Below are 23,684 nucleotides of genomic sequence, written 5' to 3' on the forward strand. Positions count from 1 at the left end.
GTATTCTAACTTAGTTCATTGAACATATTTAAGGCAGTTGGTTCAAAGTCTTTGCCAAATAAGTTTGAAATCTGTATTTTTTTTTAATTTATGATAGTCACACACACACAGAGAGAGAGAGAGAGAGAGGCAGAGGGAGAAGCAGGCTCCATGCACCAGGAGTCCGACGTGGGATTCGATCCGGAGTCTCCAGGATCGCACCCTGGGCCAAAGGCAGGCGCTAAACCGCTGTGCCACCCGGGGATCTCTGAAATCCGTATTTCTTTAAGGTCACTTTCTGGAGATTTATTTTGTTCCTTTGAATGGATCATGTTTTCCTGCTTCTTTGTATGCCTTGTGATATTTTGTTGAAAACTGAACATTTGAAAAAACTGATGTTTCTCCCAGTTTCTGTAAACTGACTCCATACGGGGGAAGATATTCATTGACCATTGCAGAATGAAGGCTTAAGTTCTTCTTTTGGTCATATATCATTCTTGGGCCTGTGTGTATGCTTTTTCTTTCCCCCCTAATTCTCTGTATACATAGCTGCTTTTTAAAAGTCTTATTTTCCTAAAAGTCTCACCCTGCTTCTTCTCAAGGCCTTAGATGTTCTATTGTATTCCCCTGCCCATAATTAATATCTTGCCCCCAGGTACCCCAAAGTCCCCTACAGCTCTCCACCATTCTCTGGCATCCACCACTGCTTTCATCAGCTTCCGATCTGATATTCAAACTAATCCACTATTTCTGTCACCACTGTAAGCCAGGCAAGACAAAAACCAGTCCCTCCAGTAACCCCTAGACAAGTCAGACCTTTGCAGACAACTCCCACTTTTTCCCTTTCATCCTTCTGGTCTCTACCATAAGTTTCCTCCTAAATCCATGCCAGGGAGGGAGTAGGCAAGGGTGATCAAAAATGCTATGAAATTTTGTTTGGAATGTTTTGAATGCAACTTTTTCCTGATTGTGTGTTTGTTGCTACAAATTCTTTTTTTGCTGTTGTTTCAGAGAGAGAGAGTGAGCACTCACAGAGAGAGTGAGGGGAGGGGCAGAGGGTGAGGGAGAGAGAATCTTAAGCAGACTCGGTGCCCTGTGTGTGGCCCAAGGTGGGGCTGGCTCTCATGACCTGAGATCATGACCTGAGTGGAAATCAAGCGTCAGTTACTTAACTGAGGGAGCCTCCTAGGTGCCCTCCTTTTTTTAAGTAGGCTCTATGCTCAGCATAACCTATGGAGTCACCCAGGCACCCCATGTTGCTGTGGGTTCTTTACTGGTTTATAGAACATTCGTAAAGCTACTTTGGTCAATATGGTGTTTGTGTTTCTTTTTTTTTTTTTTTTTTTTAATTTTTTTTTTAATTATTTATGATAGTCACACACACACAGAAAGAGAGAGAGAGGCGCAGAGACACAGGCAGAGGGAGAAGCAGGCTCCATGCACCGGGAGCCCGACGTGGGATTCGATCCCGGGTCTCCAGGATCGCGCCCTGGGCCAAAGGCAGGCGCCAAACCACTGCGCCACCCAGGGATCCCTTCTTTTTTTTTTTAATTTATTTTTTATTGGTGTTCAATTTACTAACATACAGAATAACCCCCAGTGCCCGTCACCCATTCATTCCCACCCCCCGCCCTCCTCCCCTTCTACCACCCCTAGTTCGTTTCCCAGTGTTTGTGTTTCTATGGGAGAATAAGGGCCTAGGGTTTCCTACTCTTGCCATCTTGCTCATACTAACCAATATATTATCTTTTTTATTTTATTTTTAAAAGACTTTATTTATTTATTCATGAGAGATACAGAGAGAGAGAGAGAGAGAGAGTGAGACAGAGAAACTAGAAGAGGGAGAAGCAGGCTCCATGCAGGGAGCCCGATGCGGGACTCGATCCCAGCACTTCAGGATCATGTTCTAGACTGAAGATAGGTGCTAAACAGCTGAGCCACCCAGGGATCCCCCCTTTATTGTTTTATAATACCTGTACTTCATATGTAAACTTTGCCTTTGAGCAGCCATTTAGCTGCATCTTGCAAATTTTGATGCAGTTTTTTCATTATTAATTCAGCATACTTAAAATTTTCCATTGTTGGGACGCCTGGGTGACCCAGGGGTTGATCATCTGCCTTCAGCTCAGGGCATGATCCTGGGTCCAGGGATCAAGTCCTGCACACTCTCCCTGAGACGGAGGAGCCTGTTTTTCCCACTGCCTGTGTCTTTGCCTCTCTCTGTGCGTCTCTCATGAATAAATAAATAAAATATTTTTTTAAAAAGTTAAAACTCGCAACCCCAAGGTCAAGAATCCCATGCACTTTTGACTCAGCCAAACAGGTATCCCAATTAATTACTTTCTAAATTATTCTGTATCATAACTAATTTCATGTTTGCGTATTCTATCAATTACTAAGAGAGGATAGGATCTCTCATTATGACTGTACACTTACATGTTTCTTCTTTTGCTTTTTAATGCCTGCTTCAATGACCTCCCTTGTTATTGGCTTGTTCAGGTTTTCTATTTCTTCCTGTTCCAGTTTTGGTAGTTTGTGGTTTTCCAGGAATGTGTCCATTTCTTCTAGATTGCATAATTTATTGGCATATAGCTGCTTATAATATGTTTTTAAAATCGTTTGTATTTCGTTGGTGTTAATAACAATAAAATAATAAATAATATTATAAAAATAAATAATATTATAATTATAATATATTATATATTATATATTATAATATAATAATAAATAATAAAATAATAAATAATACTAATTTTGATTGGTGTTCAATTTGCCAACATACAGAATAACACCCAGTGTTCATCCCACAAGTGTCCCCCTCAGTGACCGTCACCCAGTCACCCCCACCCCCCACCCTCCTCCCCTTTCACCACGCCTAGTTCATTTCCCAGAGTTAGGAGTCTTTATGTTCTTTCTCCCTTTCTGATATTTCCTACCCATTTCTTCTCCCTTCCCTTCTATTCCCTTTCACTATTATTTATATTCCCCAAATGAATGAGACCATATAATGTTTGTCCTTCTCCGATTGACTTATTTCACTCAGCATAATACCCTCCAGTTCCATCCACGTTGAAGCAAATGGTGGGTATTTGTCATTTCTAATTGCTGAGTAATATTCCATTGTATACATAGACCACATAATCTTTATCCATTCATCTTTTGATGGACACCGAGGCTCCAACCACAGTTTGGCTATTGTGGACATTGCTGCTAGAAACATCGGGGTACAGGTGTCATGGCGTTTCATTGCAACTGTATCTTTGGGGGAATGACGTATCAGATAAAGGGCTAGTTTCCAAGATCTATAAAGAACTTACTAAACTCAACACCAAAGAAACAAACAATCCAATCACGAAATGGGCAAAAGACATGAAGAGAAATCTCACAGAGGAAGACATAGACATCACCAACATGCACATGAAAAAATGCTCTGCATCACTTGCCATCAAGGAAATACAAATCAAAACCACAATGAGAAACCACCTCACACCAGGGAGAATGGAGAAAATTAACAAGGCAGGAAACCACAAATGTTGGAGAGGATGTGGAGAAAAGGGAAACCTCTTACACTGTTGGTGGGAATGTGAACTGGTGCAGCCACTCTGGAAAACTATGTGGAGGTTCCTCAAAGAGTTAAAAATAGACCTGCCCTAGACCCAGCAATTGCACTGTATCCCAAAGATTTTGAATGGTTGTATCTTCATTCTCATTAGTTTCCATGAATCTTTTTAATTCTTCTCTAGTTTCCTGGTTGACCCTTTCATCTTTTAGCAGGATAGTCCTTAACCTCCACGTGTTTGAAATCCTTCCAAACTTCTTGTGATTTAGTTCTGATTTCAAAGCATTATGATCTGAAAATACGCAGGAGACGACCCCAATCTTTTGGTATCGGTGAAGACCTGATTTGTGACCCAATATGTGGTCTATTCTGGAGAAAGTTCCATGTGCACTTCAGAAGAATATGTATTCAGTTGCGTTTGGATGTAAAGTTCTGTAAATATCTTGAAATCCATCTGGTCCAGTGTATCATTGAAAGCTCTTATTTCTTTGGACATGTTGTGCTTAGAAGACCTATCGAGTGTAGAAAGCGCTAGATTGAAGTCACCAAGTATAAGTGTATTATTATATGTCTTAACTCTGGTTATTAATTGATTGATATACTTGGCAGCTCCCATGTTCGGGGCATATATATTGAGGATTGTTAAGTCCTCTTGTTGTAAAGATCCTTTAAGTATGATATAGTGTCCCTCTTCATCTCTCACTATAGTCTTCGGGATAAACTTTAGTTTATCTGATATAAGGATGGCTAAACCTGCTTTCTTTTGAGGACCATTTGAATGGTAAATGGTTCTCCAACCTTTTATTTTCAGGCTGTAGGTGTCCTATGTCTAAAATGAGTCTCTTGTAGACAGCAAATAGATGGTTCCTGCTTTTTTATCCAGTCTGAAACCCTGTGCCTTTTGATGGGGTCACTAAGCCCATTCACGTTCAGAGTTACTATTGAAAGATATGAGTTTAGTGTCATCATGATACCTATTCAGTCCCTGATTTTGTAGATTGTTTCCTTGGACTTCCTCTTTCTTTTACAGGGTCCACTTTAATATTTCTTGCAGAGCCGGTTTAGTGGTCACATATTCTTTCAGTTCCTGCCTGTCTTGGAAGCTCTTCGTCTCTCCTTCCATTCTGAATGAGAGCCTTGCTGGATACAGTATTCTTGGCTGCAGGTTCTTCTCATTTAGGACCCTGAATATATCCTGCCAGCCTTTTCTGGTCTGCCAGGTCTCTGTGGAGAGGTCTGCTGTGAATCTAATATTTCTCCCCATAAAAGTTAGAGATTTCATGTCTCTTGCTGCTTTAAGGATCTTCTCTTTATCTTTGGAATTTGCAAGCTTAACTATTAAATGTCGAGGTGTTGAGCAGTTTTTATTGATTTGGGGGGGGGAATCTCTCAATTTCCTGAATCTGAATGCCTGTTTCCCTTCCCAGGTTAGGAAAGTTTTCAGCTATGATTTGTTCAAATACATATTCTGGCCCTCTGTGCCTTTCGGCGCCCTCAGGAACCCCAATTAAACGTAGATTTTTCTTCCTAAGGCTGTCACTTATTTCCGTTAATCTATCCTCATGATCTTTTGTTTGTCTCTTTTTTCCTCAGTTTCCCTCTTTGCCATCAACTTGTCTTCTATATCACTCACTCGTTCTTCCACCTCATTAACCCTCGTCGTTAGGACTTCTAGTTTGGATTGCATCTCATTCAATTGATTTTTAATTTCTGCCTGGTTAGATCTAAATTTTGCAGTCATGAAGTCTCTTGAGTCCTTTATGCTTTTTTCTAGAGCCACCAGTAGCCTTATAATAGTGCTTCTGAATTGGCTTTCTGACATTGAATTTTAAAGCAAATTCTGTAACTCTGTGGGAGAGAGGACTGTTTCTGATTCTTTCTTTTAAGGTGAGGTTTTCCTTCTAGTCGTTTTGCTCAGTGCAGAGTGGCCAAAAAGAAGTTGTATTGGGAAAAGGAGAAAAAGAGAGAAGAGAAAGAAGAAAAGAAAAAGAAAAAAAAAAGAAAAAAGGGGGAAAAAAGAAAAAAGGGGGGGTGGAAGCAAACAGAAGACAAAAACAAGGGGCAGTATCCTCTGATTCTGTATACTATAAATCCCTTGACTTCCCCTGGAACCTTCCAGTGCTGCTTAGTCAATAATTTGTTTTCCCCCTGTCCGTCTAGCTGGTCTTCTGGGGGAGGGGCCTGCTCTGCTGATTCTCAGGTGTCAGCACTTGGGGAGCTGCTCAGCTCCCTGCCTGGTGCAGGGCTCAGTGAATGTTGTTTAACCTGTTTATCCTGTGAGGCCACTGTGAAGCTTAGTGGGGGTTGTTTATCCTGTGAGTCCCCAGGAGGAACAACCCCAGTGGCGGTGGCCAGCTCTGGAGCCCTGGAGTCAGCTCCCGCAGTAACTACAGAGCACTCCGTCTGCAGGGCGTGGATGCTCCGGGGGCGGGGCCGCTGATTTACTCAGCTCCAGGCAGGAGCGTCCTTGCAGTCCTGGGCCCTCCCAGCCTCTGCCTGTCCTGGGGGGAGGCCGGATCCCGGGCTGTGTCCCTGGTGCCCTGTGTTCTGGGGCCTGCGCTGTTGGATTCTCACTCCCGGTCGCGCAGCCCCCTCCTCGGAGCCGCCGCCCGAGCCCCTACGAGCTGCTCCGGGTCCCGCTGTGTGCGCTGCAGCCCTTTAGGAAGTTCAGCGTACTCTCCCCGGGGCGCAGGTGTCTGTTAGTGTCCCCGGGAGCCTGGGCGCATCCCCACCCCCCTGGGGTCCTGCTCTAACTTCCTGCGAGCCCCTTTCCGCCCGGGAAGGTCGGTGCAGCTCCTGCTTCTCCCGGACGGGGCTCCCCTGTCCTGGGGACACTCGCCCCGGCCTTAGCCCGGCTCCTCGCGGGGCCCCTCCGCATTGGAGGCCTTTGTTTCTTTATTTCTTTTTTCCCCGTCTTCCTACCTTGATAGAAGCGCGAACTCTTCTCACTGTAGCATTCCAGCTGTTCTCTCTTTAAATCTCAGGCCGAATTCGTAGATTTTCAGGATGATTTGAAGGTTATCTAGGCAATTTGTTGGGGACACGTGACTTGGGGACCCTACTCTTCCGCCATCTTGCCCCGCCCCTCTTCTTTTGCTTTTATGTTTCCCAAGTATGCCAAAGCTCATTTGGTGTATACATACTTAAAAAATATTATTCTTAAGGAGTTGACCCATTTATCTTTATCAAAGTTCCGTTTCTTTTTCTTTCTCCCTTTCTTTCCTTCCTTCCTTCCTTCCTTCCTTCCTTCCTTCCTTCCTTCCTTCCTTCCTTTCTTTCTTTCTTTCTTCTTTCTTTCTTTCTTTCTCTTCTTTTTCTTTTTTTTGTATATATTTTTTAGTTCAATTTGCCAACGTATACCATAACACCCAGTGCTCATCCCGTCAAGTGCCCCCCTCAGTGCCCGTCACCCATTCACCCCCACCCGCGCCCTCCTCCTCTTCCACCACCCCTAGTTCGTTTCCCAGAGTTAGGAGTCTTTATGTTCTGTCTCCCTTCCTGATACTTCCCACACATTTCTTCTCCCTTCCCTTATATTCCCTTTCACTATTATTTATATTCCCCAAATGAATGACAACATATGTTTGTCCTTCTCCAATTGACTTACTTTACTCAGGATAATACCCTCCAGTTCCATCCACATCGAAGCAAATGGTGGGTATTTGTCGTTTCCAATGGCTGAGTAATATTCCATTGTATACAGAGACCACATCTTCTTTATCCATTCATCTTTCGATGGACACCGAGGCTCCTTCCACAGTTTGGCTATTGTAGACATTGCTGCTATGAACATCGAGGTGCAGGTGTCCCGGTGTTTCACAGCATCTGTATCTTTGGGGTAAATCCCCAGCAATGCTATTGCTGGGTGGTAGGGCAGATCTATTTTTAACTCTTTGAGGAACCTCCACACAGTTTTCCAGAGTGGCTGCACCAGTTCACATTCCCACCAACAGTGAAAGTTGGTGCACCCTTTTCTCCACATCCTCTCCAACATTTGTGGTTTCCTGCCATGTTAATTTTCCCCATTCTCACTGGTGTGAGGTGGTATCTCATTGTGGTTTTGATTTGTATTTCCCTGATGGCAAGTGATGCAGAGCATTTTCTCATGTACATGTTGGCCATGTCTAGGTCTTCCTCTGTGAGATTTCTGTTCATGTCTTTTGCCCATTCCATAATTGGATTATTTGTTTCTTTGCTGTTGAATTTAATAAGTTCTTTATAGATCTTGGAAACTAGACCTTTATCTGATACGTCATTTGCAAATATATTCTCCCATTCTGTATGTTGTCTTTTAGTTTTGTTGCTGGTTCTTTTGCTGTGCAAAAGCTTCTTATCTGATGAAGTCCCAATGTTTCATTTTTGCTGTTGTTTCTTTTGCCTTCGTGGATGTATCTTGCAAGAAGTTACTGTGGCCGATATTCAAAAAGGGTGTTGCCTGTGTTCTCCTCTAGGATTTTGAAGGACTCTTGTCTCACATTTAGATCTTTCATCCATTTTGAGTTTATCTTTGTGTATGGTGCAAGAGAGTGGTCTAGTTTCATTCTTCTGCATGTGGATGTCCAACTTTCCCAGCACCATTTATTATTGCACATGACTATCTTTTTTGCAGTGGATAGTCTTTCCTGCTTGGTCAGTATTAGTTGACCATAGATTTGAGGGCCCATTTCTGGAATCTCTCTTCTGTTACATTGATCTATGTTTTTGTTTTTGTGCAGTACCACACTGTCTTGATGATCACAGCTTTGTAGTACAACTTGAAATCTGGCGTCATGATGCTCCTGGTTTTGTTTTTCTTTTTCAATATTCCCTGGGTATCTGGGGTCTTTCCTGATTCCAGACAATTCCTAAGATGATTTATTCCAACACTCTGAAGAAAGTTCATGGTATTTTGATAAAGATTGCATTAAATGTGTAAGTTGTCTTGGGTAGCATTGACATTTTCACAATATTAATTCTTCCAATCCATGAGCATGGAATATTTTTCCATCTCTTTGTGTCTTCCTCAATTTCTTTCAGAAGTGTTCTATAGTTTTTAGGGTATAGATCCTTTACCTCTTTGGTGAGGTTTATTCCTAGGGATCTTATGCTTTTGCGTGCAATTGTAAATGGGATTGACTCATTAATTTCTCTTTCTTCAGTCTCATTGTTAGTGTATAGACATGCCACTGATTTCTGGATATTGATTTTGTATCCTGCTGCACTGCCAAATTGCTGTGTGAGTTCTAGCAATCTTGGGGTGGAGTCTTTTGGGTTTTCTATGTACAGTATCATGTCATCTGTGAAGAGGGAGAGTTTGACTTCTTCTTTGCCAATTTTAATGCCTTTAATGTCTTTTTGTTGTCTGATTGCTGAGGCTAGGACTTCAGTACTATGTCGAATAGAGGGTTGAGAGTGGACATCCCTGTCATGTTCCTGATCTTAGGGGAAAGGCTCCCAGTGTTTCCCCATTGAGAATGATATTTGTTGTGTGCTTTTCCTAGATGGCTTTTAAGATGTTGAGGAATGGAGGACGGGCAAGATGGCGGAAGAGTAGGGTCCCCAAATCACCTGTCCCCATCAAATTACCTAGATAACTTTCAAATCATCCTGGAAATCTACGAATTCGGCCTGAGATTTATTTTTCTTATTTTTTTTAAATTTATTTATGATAGTCACACACAGAGAGAGGCAGAGACACAGGCAGAGGGAGAAGCAGGCTCCATGCACCAGGAGCCTGATGTGGGACTCGACCCAGGGTCTCCAGGATTGCACCCTGGGCCAAAGGCAGGCACTAAACCGCTGCGCCACCCAGGGATCCCTCGGCCTGAGATTTAAAGATAGAACAGCTGGAACGCTACAGTAGAAGAGTTCGCGCTTCTATGGAGGTGGAAGACGGGGAAAAAAGAAATAAAGAAAGAAAAGGCATCCAAGGGGGAGGGGCCCCACGAGGAGCCGGGCTAAGGCCGGGGCTAGTGTCCCCAGGACAGGAAAGCCCCTCCCGGAGAAGCAGGAGCTTCACCAATCTTCCTGGGCAGAGAGGTGCTCACAGAGAGTTAGAGCAGGACCCCAGGAGGGCAGGGGTGCCCTCAGGCTCCCTGGGACACTAACAGACACCTGCGCCCCGGGGAGAGCCCGCCGAGCTCCCTAAGGGGCTGCAGCTCACACGGCTGGACCAGGAGCAGCTCGGAGGGGCTCAGGTGGCGGCTCCGTGGAGGGTGCTACGCAGCCAGGAGTGCGAATCCAACAGCGCAGGCCCTGGAACACAGGGCTCCAGGGACACAGGCAAGGATCTGGCCTGTCCCAGGGACAGGAAGAGGCCAGGAGGGCCCAGGACAACAAGGACGCTCCTGCCCCGAGCTGAGCAGATCAGCGGCCCTGACCCGGAGCATCCAGGCCCCTGCAGAGGGAGAGCTCTGTAGTTACTGCGGGAGCTTACTCCAGGGCTCCAGAGCTGGCTGCTGCCACTGTTGTTGTTCCTCCTGGGGCCTCACGGTGTAAACAATCCCCACTGAGCCCTGCACCAGGCTGGTGGCTGAGCAGCTCCCCCAAGTACTAACACCTGAAAATCAGCACAACAGGCGCCTCCTCCAGAAGACCAGCTAGATGGACAAGTTCCAGGGGACGTCAAGGGACTTAAAGTATACAAAATCAGAAGATACTCCCCCATGTTTTTCTTTTTTTTTTTTTTCTTTTTGATTTCTGTTTGCTTCCCCGACCCTTTTCCCCCCCTTTCTTTTTCTTTCTCTTTTTCTTCTCTTTTTTGCTTTCTTTCTTCCTTTTTTCTTTTTTCTTTTTCTCTTTTCTTTCCTTCTTTCTCTCCTCCCTTTTTCTCCTTTTCCCAATACAACTTGTTTTTCGCTACCTTGCACTGAGACAAATGACTAGAAGGAAAACTTCACCTCAAAAGAAAGAATCAGAAACAGTTCTCTCTCCCACAGAGTTACAAAATCTGGATTACAATTCAATGTCAGAAAGCCAATTCAGAAGCACTATTACAAAGCTACTGGTGGCTCTAGAAAAAAGCATAAAGGACTCAAGAGACTTCATGACTGTAGAATTTAGATCCAATCAGGCAGAAATTAAAAATCAATTGAATGAGATGCAATCCAAACTAGAAGTCCTAACGATGAGGGTTAACGAGGTGGAAGAACCAGTGAGTGACATAGAAGACAAGTTGATGGCAAAGAGGGAAACTGAGGAAAAAAGAGACAGACACTTAAAAGACCATGAAGATAGATTAAGGGAAATAAACAACAGCCTGAGGAAGAAAAACCTACGTTTAATTGGGGTTCCTGAGGGCGCCGAAAGGGACAGAGGGCCAGAATATGTATTTGAACAACTCATAGCTGAAAACTTTCCTAATCTGGGAAGGGAAACAGGCATTCAGATTCAGGAAATAGAGAGATCCTCCCCTAAAATCAATAAAAAGCGTTCAACGTCTTGACATTTAATAGTTAAGCTTGCAAATTCCAAAGATAAAGAGAAGATCCTTAAAGCAGCAAGAGACAAGAAATCCCTGACTTTTATGGGGAGGAGTATTAGGGTAACAGCAGACCTCTCCACAGAGACCTGGCAGGCCAGAAAGGGCTGGCAGGATATATTCAGGGTCCTAAATGAGAAGAACATGCAACCAACAATACTTTATCCAGCAAGGCTCTCATTCAGAATGGAAGGAGAGATAAAGAGCTTCCAGACATGCAGGAACTGAAAGAATATGTGACCTCCAAACCAGCTCTGCAAGAAATTTTAAGGGGGACTCTTAAAATTCCCCTTTAAGAAGTCCAGTGGAACAATCCACAAAAACAAGGACTGAATAGATATCATGATGACACTAAACTCATATCTTTCAATAGTAACTCTGAACGTGAACGGTCTCAATGACCCCATCAAAAGGTGCAAGGTTTCAGACTGGATAAAAAAAAGCAGGACCCATCTATTTGCTGTCTACAAGAGACTCATTTTAGACAGAAGGACACCTATAGCCTGAAAATAAAAGGTTGTAGAACCATTTACAGTTAATGGTCCTCAAAAGAAAGCAGGGATAGCCCTCCTTAGATCAGATAAAATAAAATTTACCCAGAACACTGTAGTGAGAGATGAAGAGGGATGCTATATCATACTTAAAGGACCTATCCAACAAGAGGACTTAACAATCCTCAATATATATGCCCTGAATGTGGGAGCTGCCAAATATATCAAACAATTAATAACCAAAGTGAAGAAATACTTAGATAATAATACTCTTATACTTGGTGACTTCAATCTAGCTCTTTCTATACTCAATAGGTCTTCTAAACACAACATCTCTAAAGAAACAAGAGCTTTAAATGATACACTGGACCAGATGGATTTCACAGATATCTACACAACTTTACATCCAAACTCAATGGAATACATATTCTTCTGAAGTGCACATGGAACGTTCTCCACAGTAGACCACATATTGGGTCACAAAACGGGTCTGAACCGATACCAAAAGATTGGGATCATCCCCTGTATAATCTCAGACCATAATGCCTAAAAATTAGTACTAAATCACAAGAGTTTGGAAGGACCTCAAACACGTGAACGTTAAGGACCATTCTGCTAAAAGATGAAAGAGTCAACCAGGAAATTAAGGATGAATTAAAAAGATTCATGGAAACTAATGAGAATGAAGATACAACCGTTCAAAATCTTTGGGATGCAGCAAAAGCAGCCCTAAGGGGGAAATACATCACAACACAAGCATCCATTCAAAAACTGGAAAGAACTCAAGTACAAAAGCTAACCTTACACATAAGGGAGCTAGAGAAAAAACAGCAGATGGACCCTACACCCAGCAGAAGAAGAGAGTTAATTAAAATTCGAGCAGAACTCAACAAAATCGAGACCAGAAGAACTGTGGAACAGATCAAGAGAACCAGGAGTTTGTTCTTTGAAAGAATTAAGAAGATAGATAAACCATTAGCCAACCTTATTAAAAAGAAGAGAGAGGAGACTCAAATTAATAAAATCATGAATGAGTAAGGGGAGATCACTACCAACACCAAGGAAATACAAATGATTTTAAAAACATATTATGAACACCTACACGCCAATAAATTAGGCAATCTAGAAGAAATGGACGCATTCCTGGAAAGCCACAACCTACCAAAACTGGAACAGGAAGAAATAGAAAACCTGAACAGGCCAATAACCAGGGAGGAAATTGAAGCAGTCATCAAAAACCTCCCAAGACACAAGAGTCCAGGGCCAGATGGCTTCCCAGGGGAATTCTATCAAACGTTTAAAGAAGAAATCATACCTATACTACTAAAGCTGTTTGGAAAGATAGAAAGAGATGGAGTACTTCCAAATTCGTTCTATGAGGCCAGCATCACCTTAATTCCAAAACCAGACAAAGACCCCACCAAAAAGGAGAATTACAGACCAATATCCTTGATGAACATGGATGCAAAAATTCTCAACAAGATACTAGCCAATAGGATCCAACAGTACATTAAGAAAATTATTCACCATGACCAAGTAGGATTTATCCCTGGGACACAAGGCTGGTTCAACACTCGTAAAACAATCAATGTGATTCATCATATCAGCAAGAGAAAAACCAAGAACCATATGATCCTCTCAAAAGATGCAGAGAAAGCATTAGACAAAATACAGCATCCATTCCTGATCAAAACTCTTCAGAGTGTAGGGATAGAGGGAACATTCCTCAACTTCTTAAAAGCCATCTACAAAAAGCCCATAGCAAATATCATTCTCCATGGCGAAGCACTGGGAGCCTTTCCCCTAAGATCAGGAACAAGACAGGGATGTCCACTCTCACCCCTGCTATTCAACATAGTACTGGAAGTCCTAGCCTCAGCAATCAGACAACAAAAAGACATTAAAGGCATTCAAATTGGCAAAGAAGAAGTCAAACTCTCCCTCTTCGCTGATGACATGATACCTAAATCCTCCACTCCAAGATCGCGAGAATTAATACAGCAATTTGGTAGCGTGGCAGGATACAAAATCAATGCCCAGAAATCAGTGGCATTTCTATACACTAACAATGAGACTGAAGAAATAGAAATTAAGGAGTCAATCCCATTTTCAATTGCTCCCAAAAGCATAAGATACCTAGGAATAAACCTAACCAAAGAGGTAAAGGATCTATACCCTAAAAACTATAGAACACTTCTGAAAGAAATTGAGGAAGACACAAAGAGGTGGAAAAATATTCCATGCTCATGGATTGGCAGAATTAATATTGTGAAAATGTCAATGTTACCCAGGGCAATATACACGTTTAATGCAATCCCTATCAAAATAACATGGACTTTCTTCAGAGAGTTAGAAGAAATCATTTTAAGATTTGTGTGGAACCAGAAAAGACCCCAAACAGCCAGGGGAATTTTAAAAAAGAAAACCATATCTGGGGGCATCACAATGCCAGATTTCAGGTTGTAGTACAAAGCTGTGGTCATCAAGACAGTGTGGTACTGGCACAAAAACAGACACATAGATCAATGGAATAGAATAGAGAACCCAGAAGTGGACCCTCAACTCTATGGCCAGCTAATATTCGATAAAGGAGGAAAGACTATCCACTGGAGGAAAGACAGTCTCTTCAATAGATGGTGCTGGGAACATTGGACATCCACATGCAGAAGAAGGAAACTAGACAAGTCTCTTGCACCATACACAAAGATAAACTCAAAATGGATGAAAGATCTAAATGTGAGACAAGAGTTCATCAAAATCCTAGAGGAGAACACAGGCAACACCCTTTTTGAACTCGGCCACAGTAACTTTTTGCAAGATACATCCATGAAGGCAAAAGAAACAAAAGCAAAAATGAACTATTGGGACTTCATCAAGATAAGAAGTTTTTGCACAGCAAAGGATACAGTCAACAAAACTAAATGACAACCTACAGAATGGGAGAAGATATTTGCAAATGACGTATCAGATAAAGGGCTAGTTTCCAAGATCTATAAAGAACTTATTAAACTCAACCGCAAAGAAACAAACAATCCAATCATGAAATGGGCAAAAGACATGAACAGAAATCTCACAGAGGAAGACATAGACATGGCCAATACGCACATGAGAAAATGCTCTGCATCACTTGCCATCAGGGAAATACAAATCAAAACCACAATGAGATACCACCTCACACCAGTGAGAATGGGGAAAATTAACATGGCAGGAAACCACAAATGTTGGAGATGATGTTGAGAAAGGGGAACCCTCTTACACTGTTGGTGGGAATGTGAACTGGTGCAGCCACTCTGGAAAACTTTGTGGGGGTTCCTCAATGAGTTACAAATAGACCTGCCCTACGACCCAGCAATTGCACTGTTGGGGATTTACCCCAAAGATACAGATGCAATGAAGCACCGGGACACCTGCACCCCGATGTTTCTAGCAGCAACGTCCACAGTAGCCAAACTGTGGAAAGAGCCTCGGTGTCTATCGAAAGATGAATGGATAAAGAAGATGTGGTTTATGTATACAATTGAGTATTACTCAGCCGTTAGAAATGACAAATACCCACCATTTCCAATGTGGTTGGAACTGGAGGGTATTATGCTGAGTGAAGTAAGTGAATTGGAGAAGGAGAAACATTATATGTTGTCATTCATTTGGGGAATATAAATAATAGTGTAAGGGAAAATAAGGGAAGGGAGAAGAAATGTGTGTGAAATATCAGAAAGGGAGACAGAACATGAGAGACTCCTAACTCTGGGACACGAACTAGGGGTGGTGGAAGGGGAGGAGGGGGGGTGGGAGTGAATGAGTGACGGGCACTGTGGGGGGCACTTGACGGGATGAGCACTGGGTATTATTCTGTAAGTTGGCAAATTGAACACCAATAAAAAATAAATTTATTATAAAAAAAGTAATGGATGCTGTAGTTTGTCAAATGTTTTCTCTTCATCTATTAAGAGGATCATATCGTTCTTGTTTTTTCTCTTGGTGATATGATCTATCATGTTGATTGTTTTATGAGTGTTGAACCAGCCTTGCATCCTGGGGATAAATCCCACTTGGTCATGGTGAATAATCTTCTTAATGTACTATTGGATCCTACTGGCTAGTATCTTGTTGAGAATTTTTGCATCCATGTTCATATGGGATATTGGTCTATAATTCTCCTTTTTGGTGGGGTCGTTTTCTGGTTTTGGATTTAAGGCGATTCTGGCCTCCTTGCGGGGCCTCTCCCCCACTTGATTCTTTTTTATTTTATTTTTTCCATCTTCCTACCTTGTTAGAATCGCAAACTCTTCTCCCTGTAGCATTCCAGCTATTCTCTCTTTAAATCTCATGTCGAATTCATAGGTTTTCAGGATGATTTGAAAGTTATTTAGATAAGTTGGTGGGGACAGGGGACTGGGGACCCTACTCTTCCACCATCTTGCCCCTCTTTCTTTCTTTCTTCTTTCTTTCTTCTTTCTTTCTTTCTTTCTTTCTTTCTTTCTTTCTTTCTTTCTTTCTTTCTTTCTTTCTTTCTTTCTTTCTCTTTCTTTCTTTCTTTCTTCCTTCCTTCCTTCCTTCCTTCCTTCCTTCCTTCCTTCCTTCCTTCCTTCCTTCCTTCTTTCTTTCTCTTTCTTTCTTTCTTTCTTTCTTTCTTTCTTTCTTTCTTTCTTTCTTTCTTTCTTTCTTTCGTAAAGATTCATTTATTTTAGAGAGTGAGTACAGGTGGGGAGCCGTAAGCACGGTAGGGTGTGGCAGAGGGAGAGAGTCTTCTAAGCATATTCCTTGAGGCCAATGGGGGGCTCCAGTGTGAGCCAACATAGGGCTGGAGGAGGAGCCAACCTGAGGCTGGAGGGGGATCCATGGGTGAGGGGCTCCATCTCATAGCCCTGAGAACAGAACCTGAGCCAAAACCAAGAGCGCAAAGCTTAACCTTCTATACTACCCAGGCACCCCTGTCTCTTTTCATTTCTGGTGACACTTTGCCTTAAAGTCTTTGATATTCAAAGCATCATAGTCAGTAGCCAGTGGAACATATGCTTTCTTCTCTCCATCATTGGATGTTTCCAACAAAATTGGGATAATTTAAACTGGCTATAAATCTAAATTTTTTTCAACATAAAAAAGTCTTTTTTTAATAAAATTTTTATTGGTGTTCAATTTGCCAACATATTGAATAACACCCAGTGCTCATCCCGTCAAGTGCCCACCTCAGTGCCCGTCGCCCAGTCACCCCTGCCTCCCGCCCGCCTTCCCTTCCACCACCCCTAGTTTGTTTCCCAGAGTTAGGAGTCTAAAAAAAAGTCTTTGATATTAACATAGTCACTCCAACTTTCTTAGGATTATTATCTAAGCGGTATATGTTTTCTGTCTTTTCAATGTCAACTTCTTTGTATCCTTATATTTAAGACATGTCTCTTTTGTTATTTTAAAAAGATCTTATTTATTTGAGAGAGAGAGAGAGAGAGAGAGAGAGCATGATGGGGGCAGGGACAGAGGGAGAAGCAGACCTGCAGCTGAACAGGGAGTCAAACTCCGGCTGGAGCCCAGGATCCTGGAATCATGACCTGAGGCAAAGGCAGATGCTTAACCTACTGAGCCCCCCAGGAGCCCCTAAAGCATGTCTCTTCTATATAGCATATATTTGGGATTTGTTTTATTCAATGTGACAATTTATCTTTAATTGGAGTATTTAGTGCATTTACATTTAATGTAATTGCTAATATAGTTGGATTTAAGCCCAATAGCTTGCTGTCTATTACTCCTTATCCTCTGTGCTGTTTGCTTCTTTTCTGCCTTCTTTGGATTAAGTGTTTTAGCATTCTACTTTGTTTCCTTTCTTGGATTTTTAGCTATGCCTCTTATTTTTTATTAGTTGTTTTAGGAATTAAAATGTTCTAAAGGGGATCCATGGGTGGCGCAGCGGTTTAGCGCCTGCCTTTGGCCCAGGGCGCGATCCTGGAGACCCGGGATCGAATCCCACGTCAGGCTCCCGGTGCATGGAGCCTGCTTCTCCCTCTGCCTCTCTCTCTCTCTCTCTCTGTGATGTGACTATCATAAATAAATAAATAAAAATTTAAAAAAATGTTCTTAAAACCTCACAGTACACCTTGATATTATATTCTATCCCTTCACCTACAGTGTAAAACAAAACAAAACCCTTTGGAATCTAACTTGGAGTCTCAGGCAGGGGCAGAGGGAGACAGTGATCTGACTGAAAATGCGTGGGCTGGGAACCAGAAAGTCAAAGTCCATGTTTTGTAGTTGTGTCAGGGACCTCCGGGAACCTCCATAAAAACTCGTAATATTTAGGCAACTGGTAGATTTTGGTCTAGTCAGGATCCTTTTGCTGTGACTTTTTGCAGTATCCAGGGGACAGATGCAGTAAGCAAATCTGTTGTGGTTTCCACGGTCTAGTGGGCAGATTAGAATACTTGATGCCCATCATTACTGCTCTTCATTAGAACCAGAATGCGGGTGGGTGGGTGAAGGGGAAGTGGGTCGGTGGGGGTGGGTGCGGAGTTCAGGGCAATTTTTTCTCCTAAACATGCTTGTGAGAAACTCACTCCCTTCACTGCTTCCGTACAATTTGTCACTTAATTGGCCTCCCTGAAGACTGATTTTTGGGACTTGTTCAAGACGAGTTTTCTTGTCAGCCATTCCCACAAGTTTGCACGCGCGTTTGCCCCTGGCTCACGGGAGATGGCGCTGGACAGACGTGACCACTTCGGGGCCTGCGTCGGTCTCCACTCGCGGCCGCCTGGGACTGGGCTGCGGCGTGCGCGTGTGACTCGGTGCCCGGCCGCCAGCGGCTTCCCGCCGGAGGAGCGCAGGTGCGCCCTGCTCACCTGGCCGCGGCGCCGGGGGCGGGCGCGCTGGGCGACTCCGCCCGCGGCCCCCAGGTGCTTCCGCGGCTCAGTACCTCGGGGTCTCGGGGAGCCCCGGAGACCCTGCGGACCCGCTCCCCCAGGAGCCGGGCGGTTCTCACGGGCGGGCCCACGGTGCACGCAGAGCGGGGCCGCCCAAGCCGGCCGGTGGTCCTCAGAGACGTCCTAGGAAGCGCTTCGCGCGGCCGGGGCCAGCGCGTCGCCTCGTCGCCGCCCGGAGACGCTCGGCGCGCTGCCCGGTGGGACCCGGGGGCGGCGGCGGGCGGCGGGCGGCGGGCGGAGGCCGAGGCGGCGGGGACCCGGCCGGCGCGGAGGGAGGAGCGCCGGGAGGAAGAGGCCGAGCCGGAGCGCCCCCGCCCCGGGAGGAAGGGGAGGAGGCCGGGCGTTTCCTGGCGCATTCCCGGCGCGCCCGGGTGACTCACCCCGCAGGAAACTCCCGGGCCCGCCGAGACCAGCGAGAGCCGCCGCCGCCGCCGCCGCGGACCAGGTGAGACGGCTGCTGTCCCCGCCGCCCTGCGGCCCCCACGGCGGCCCTCGGACCCAGTGGGCACGGAGGCGGCGGAGCCCGGCCGGGGCTGCGCGGGCGGCGGGGCTCGGGCTCCCGCGGCCTCGCTCCCTCCCTCCCTCCCTCCCTCCGCGGCCTGCCTCGCTCCCTCCCCGGGTGGCCGCCGGGCCTCCGCCCTGGGCGCGCCTGGACACCCGCACACTCTCGGCCCCGCCCCAGGGTCCCGGGTCCCGGGTCCCGACCCCCGGCACGTGGCGGAGCTCCAGGGCGCAGGGCGTACCGGTGTTTCGGGGTCATTGTTGGAAAGGGAGGCGCCGGCCGCCGGCCCGACAGCGGGAGCGAGAGTCGCCCCGGGCCCGCCGGCTGCGGCCCAGGGCAGGACGGACGCTGGCGGGGCGAAACCATTTTGCAGATTCTTGGGAAGGAGTTGTGGGCTTTGTTACCGCCCCGGGATGGTTAGGTGCGCACCACTGTTCCGCACGGCCGTGCCGAATTGTATATTTTAAGCCTGAAATGGGTGCATGTAGTTTGCAGCATATCGTGGATGTAATAAAAATGGTGAGAGTCCTCTGGAAACGGGGTTTACGGAGCGAATTTTAAGCTGGGAGAGGCGCCCGGACCGTGTCCACTCTGGTGTTAGTCTAAACACTACAGGTAGCAACTGCTTATTAAACCCAATGTTTAAAAAAATAAATAAACCAGGTGTTGGATGACCTGTGTTTCTGTGGACTGAGACCTGGCAGTGTTTCTTCTCAGTAGCAGGGGGTACGTGTGCCGCATTGGACAGTTTTGCTGCTTCGTGAGCCCAGTGGAATTCCTTGGCCTTTTGTAATAGTATTCGTTAAAAGATTCGTGATTGAAGTAGCAGGGATACCCGGTACTGTTTATCAGATTGCTGTGCTTGCCGCTTGGTCACCAGCTGGTGATGGTGCCAGAAAATCCTGTCCGGGTTCATCAGCCAGAGGTGGCAGTTGCTGATCGCCCAGTGCTCGTGCTTGGACCACTGAGGGTGTCCTGCAGCTCATTCGTGGTTCTCCGCGGGAACCGTACATGTGCAGACACAGAACTGAAATCACCATTTAAATAAACGTGAGCCACAGCAAGTATGCGTTTGCACGAATTCAATAGGAATTTGGTGCTGTTTGATTCCCTGCTGCCCTCTTCCCCCACACCATCATCTCTGTGACAGAGGCAAACATCATTGTGGTGGAAAACATTTCCTATTTTAATACATATGTTTGTGTGCTGATAGGTCGCTCGAAGAAAATTTTTCAGTTTTTTTCTTTTCTTTCTTCCTTTTTCTTTTCTTTTCTTTTCTTTTTTCTTTTCTTTTCTTTCTTTCTTTCTTTTTTTTTTTTTTTGTATAGGTGTTTATTTGGATTTATTTTAAAATTTCCATATAGTAAAATTTGCTTTTTGGTGTATGGTTATGAGTTTTGACAAATACATAGTCATGGAATTACCGTCACAGTCAAGATAGAGAACAGTTCTGTCACCCCCCAAATTCCTTCAGCTGTCTCTTTTTAGGCAGCCCCTCCCACATTCTCGACTCCTGGCAACACCTGAGTTCTCCATTCCTACAGTATTACTTTTCCCATATGAGAGGTCTTTGTGGCTTAGTTCACTTAGCTAATGCGATTTGAGAGTAACCATTTTCTAGTTTGTCCCTGAGGGGCAGAGGCACAAAGTTTTCAAAAGTATTCATTTAGGATACAATCTGAGAGATTCAAATATGTTTTTTAAAAAGATTTACCCGTTTATTTGACAGAAAGCAAGCACGCATGTGCGAGTGAGGGGAGAGGCAGAGGGAAAGTATCTCAAGCAGACTCCCCACCTAACTGGGAGCCCCAGGTGGGCCTTGATCCCAGCACTGCAGATCACCACCAGAGCAGAAAGCCATAGTTTGGAGTCTGTTGCTACACCCACGGGGCCACCCAGTTGTCCCTCAAATAATACTTTTAAATCATGAGAAAAATTATAAAACTCCCACTTATTAAAAAAATTGAAACAGTACAGAACTATGTTTAGTAAAAGTGAAATTCCCTCTAATTTTGTGGTACTATATAGCCTTTTCTGTGTATACACATAATTTTTGTTCTTTTGATAACATGAGATTATATTGCATATATCATAATAGCTTTTCACCTAGTGATTTTGGCCCATTGAAAGATCTTGAAGTGGGGCACCTGGGTAGCTCATTCAGTTGTGTTTGCCTTCAGCTCAGGCCATGGTCTTGGGGTCCTGAGATTGAACCCCACAAGGGGCTGCCTGCTTAGCAGGGAGTCTGCTTCTCCCTCTCCTTCGGTCATTCCCCCTGCTCGTGCTCTCTCGCTCAGCTCTCTCTTTCAAATAAATAAATATATAAAATCTTAAAGATCATGAATATCTTCATTTTCCTTCTTTTTCTTTTTTTTTTAAGATTATTAAGAGAAGAGAGAGAATGAACGAACATGCTCAGGTAGGGTGAGGGGCAGAGGGAGAAGACGCCCTGCTGAGCAGGGAACCCAGCTTGGAGCTCAATCCCAGGACCCTGCTATCATGACCTGAGCTGAAGCAGACGCTTAACCGAGTTACCCTCCATTCTTTTTAATGGCAGTGTAGTGTTTCATAGTATGGGTATATTGTGATATATTTGATCAGCCTCTTGTTTATTGACATTATTGTTTCACATTTTTCACCACCGTAGTCAGTGCTTTTGTTTATATCTTTAGTCTTTTTTTTTTTTTTTTTTTTTTAGATTTACTTGAGAGAGTTAACGAGAGAGCTCAGGAGTAGGGAGGAGAGGCAGAAGCAGGTTCCCTGTGAGCAGAGAGCCTGACATGGGGCTTGATTGCAGGACCCTGAGATCATGACCTGAACCAAAGGCACATGAATAATTGACTGAACCACCCAGGTGTCCTTGTTTTTATTTTTATTTATTATTTTGGTTTCTGGAGTAGAATTCAGTGATTTGTCACTTATATATAAGACCCAGTGCTCATCACAACAAGTGCCATCTTTAATACCCATCACTCATCTATCTCCCTCCACCAACCCTCAGTTTGTTCTCTAGCGTTGAGTCTCTTATGGTTTGTCTCCCCCTCTCTCCTTTTTTTCTTTTCCCCTTCCCGTATGTTCACCTTTTTTCTGCCTTAAATTTCACATATGAGATCATATGGTATTTGTCTTTCTCTGACTGACTTATTTCACTTAGCGTAATACTCTTTAGTTCCATCTACATTGTTGCAAATGGTGAAATTTCATTGTTCTTGAAGGCTGAGTAATATTCCATCCTATGTATGTACCACATCTTCATTCATCAGTCGATGGACATTTGGACTCTATAGTTTGGCTGTTAATGTTGCTCTAAACATCGGGGTGCATGTACCCCTTCGAATCTGTATTTTTTTATTTTTTAATTATTTTCTTGAATCTGTATTTTTATATCCTTTTGGTAAATACCTAGTAGTGCAATTGCTGGATTGTAGGGTAGTTCCATTTTTAATGTTTTGAGGAACCTCCACCCTGTTTTCCAGAGTGGCTGCACCAGTTTGCATTTCCACCAACACTACAAGAGAGTTCCCCTTTCTCTGCCTCCTTGGCAACCTGTTGTTTCTTGTGATGTTAATTTCAGCCATTCTGACAGATGTGAGGTGATCTCTCATCAGCTTTTGGTTTGCATTTCAAGTGATTGGCAAGTGATGTTGAGCTGATTTCATGTGTCTGTTGGCCATGTGTATGTCTTCTTTGGAGAAATATCTGTTCATGTCTTCTGCCCATTTCTTGACTGGATTTTTGGGGTTTTGGGTATTGAGTTTGATAAATTCTTTATAGATTTTGGATACTAACCCTTTATCAGATACGTTATTTGCACCTGGGTGGCTCAGTTGGTTGAGTATCAGACTCTTGGTTTAGGCTCAGGTGATGATCTCAGGGTTCTGAGACCCAGACCATGGCTCAGGCTCCACACTCAGCATGGAATCTGTTGGAGATTCTATCCACCACCACCACCACCACCACCGCCTTTCCCCTCTGGTACTCTCCCCACTTGTGCTTTTTCTTTCTCTCTCTCAAATAAATAAATAAAATCTTAAAAAAAATGTTGTTTGCAAATGTCTTCTCCCATTCTGAAGGCTGCCTTTTATTTTGTTGATTGTTTCTTTCCTTATGCAGAAGCTTTTATTTTGATGAAATCCCAGTAGTTCGTTTTTGCTTTTTTTTCCCTCTTGCCATATGTCTTTTAAGAAGTTGTTATAGCTAAGGTCAGAGAGGTTTCTGCCTGTGTCTCCTCTAGGCTTTCTGTGGTTTCCTGTGTCACATTTAGGTTTTTCATCCATTTTGAGTTTATTTTTGTGTATAGTATAAGAAAGTAGTTCCATTTCATTCTTCTGTATGTGCAATTTTCCCATTTGTTGGGAATACTGTCTGTTGAAGAGACATTTGTTGAAGAGGCTGTCTTTTTTCCATTGGGTATTCTTTCCTACTTTGTTGAAGATTAGTGACCATAGAGTTGTGGATCCATTTCTGGGTTCTCTATTCTGTTCCATTGATCCATGTGTCTGTTTTTGTGCCAGTACCACACTGTCTTAATGATCCTAGCTTTTGTAAGCTTGAAGTTTGGAATCATTATGCCTCCAGTTTTTTCTTCTTCAGAATTGCTTCGGCTATTCAGGGCCTCTTGTGTTTCCATACAAATTTTAGGATTATTTGTTCCAGCCCTGTGAAAAATACTAGTGGTATTTTGATAGGGATTGTATTAAATGTGTAAATTGCTTTGGATAGTATAGATATTTTAACTATGTTTGCTCTTCGAATCCATGAGCATAAATGGAATGCTTTTTCCATTTCT

General features: G+C 43.9%; 1 protein-coding gene across 1 annotated transcript in view; it reads left to right on the plus strand.

The window, feature by feature from the left end:
- Positions 1-18,680: 18,680 nt before the first annotated feature.
- Positions 18,681-23,684, plus strand: part of CYFIP1 (cytoplasmic FMR1 interacting protein 1) — a 122,998-nt gene continuing 117,994 nt past the window's right edge. The window contains exon 1 of the mRNA XM_072795242.1: positions 18,681-18,838. The gene's annotated coding sequence lies outside the window, so the exon portion shown is untranslated. The remainder of the gene's footprint in view (positions 18,839-23,684) is intronic.

This window comes from Canis lupus, chromosome 2 (assembly GCF_048164855.1).
Source record: "Canis lupus baileyi chromosome 2, mCanLup2.hap1, whole genome shotgun sequence".
Lineage (NCBI taxonomy): Eukaryota > Metazoa > Chordata > Mammalia > Carnivora > Canidae > Canis > Canis lupus.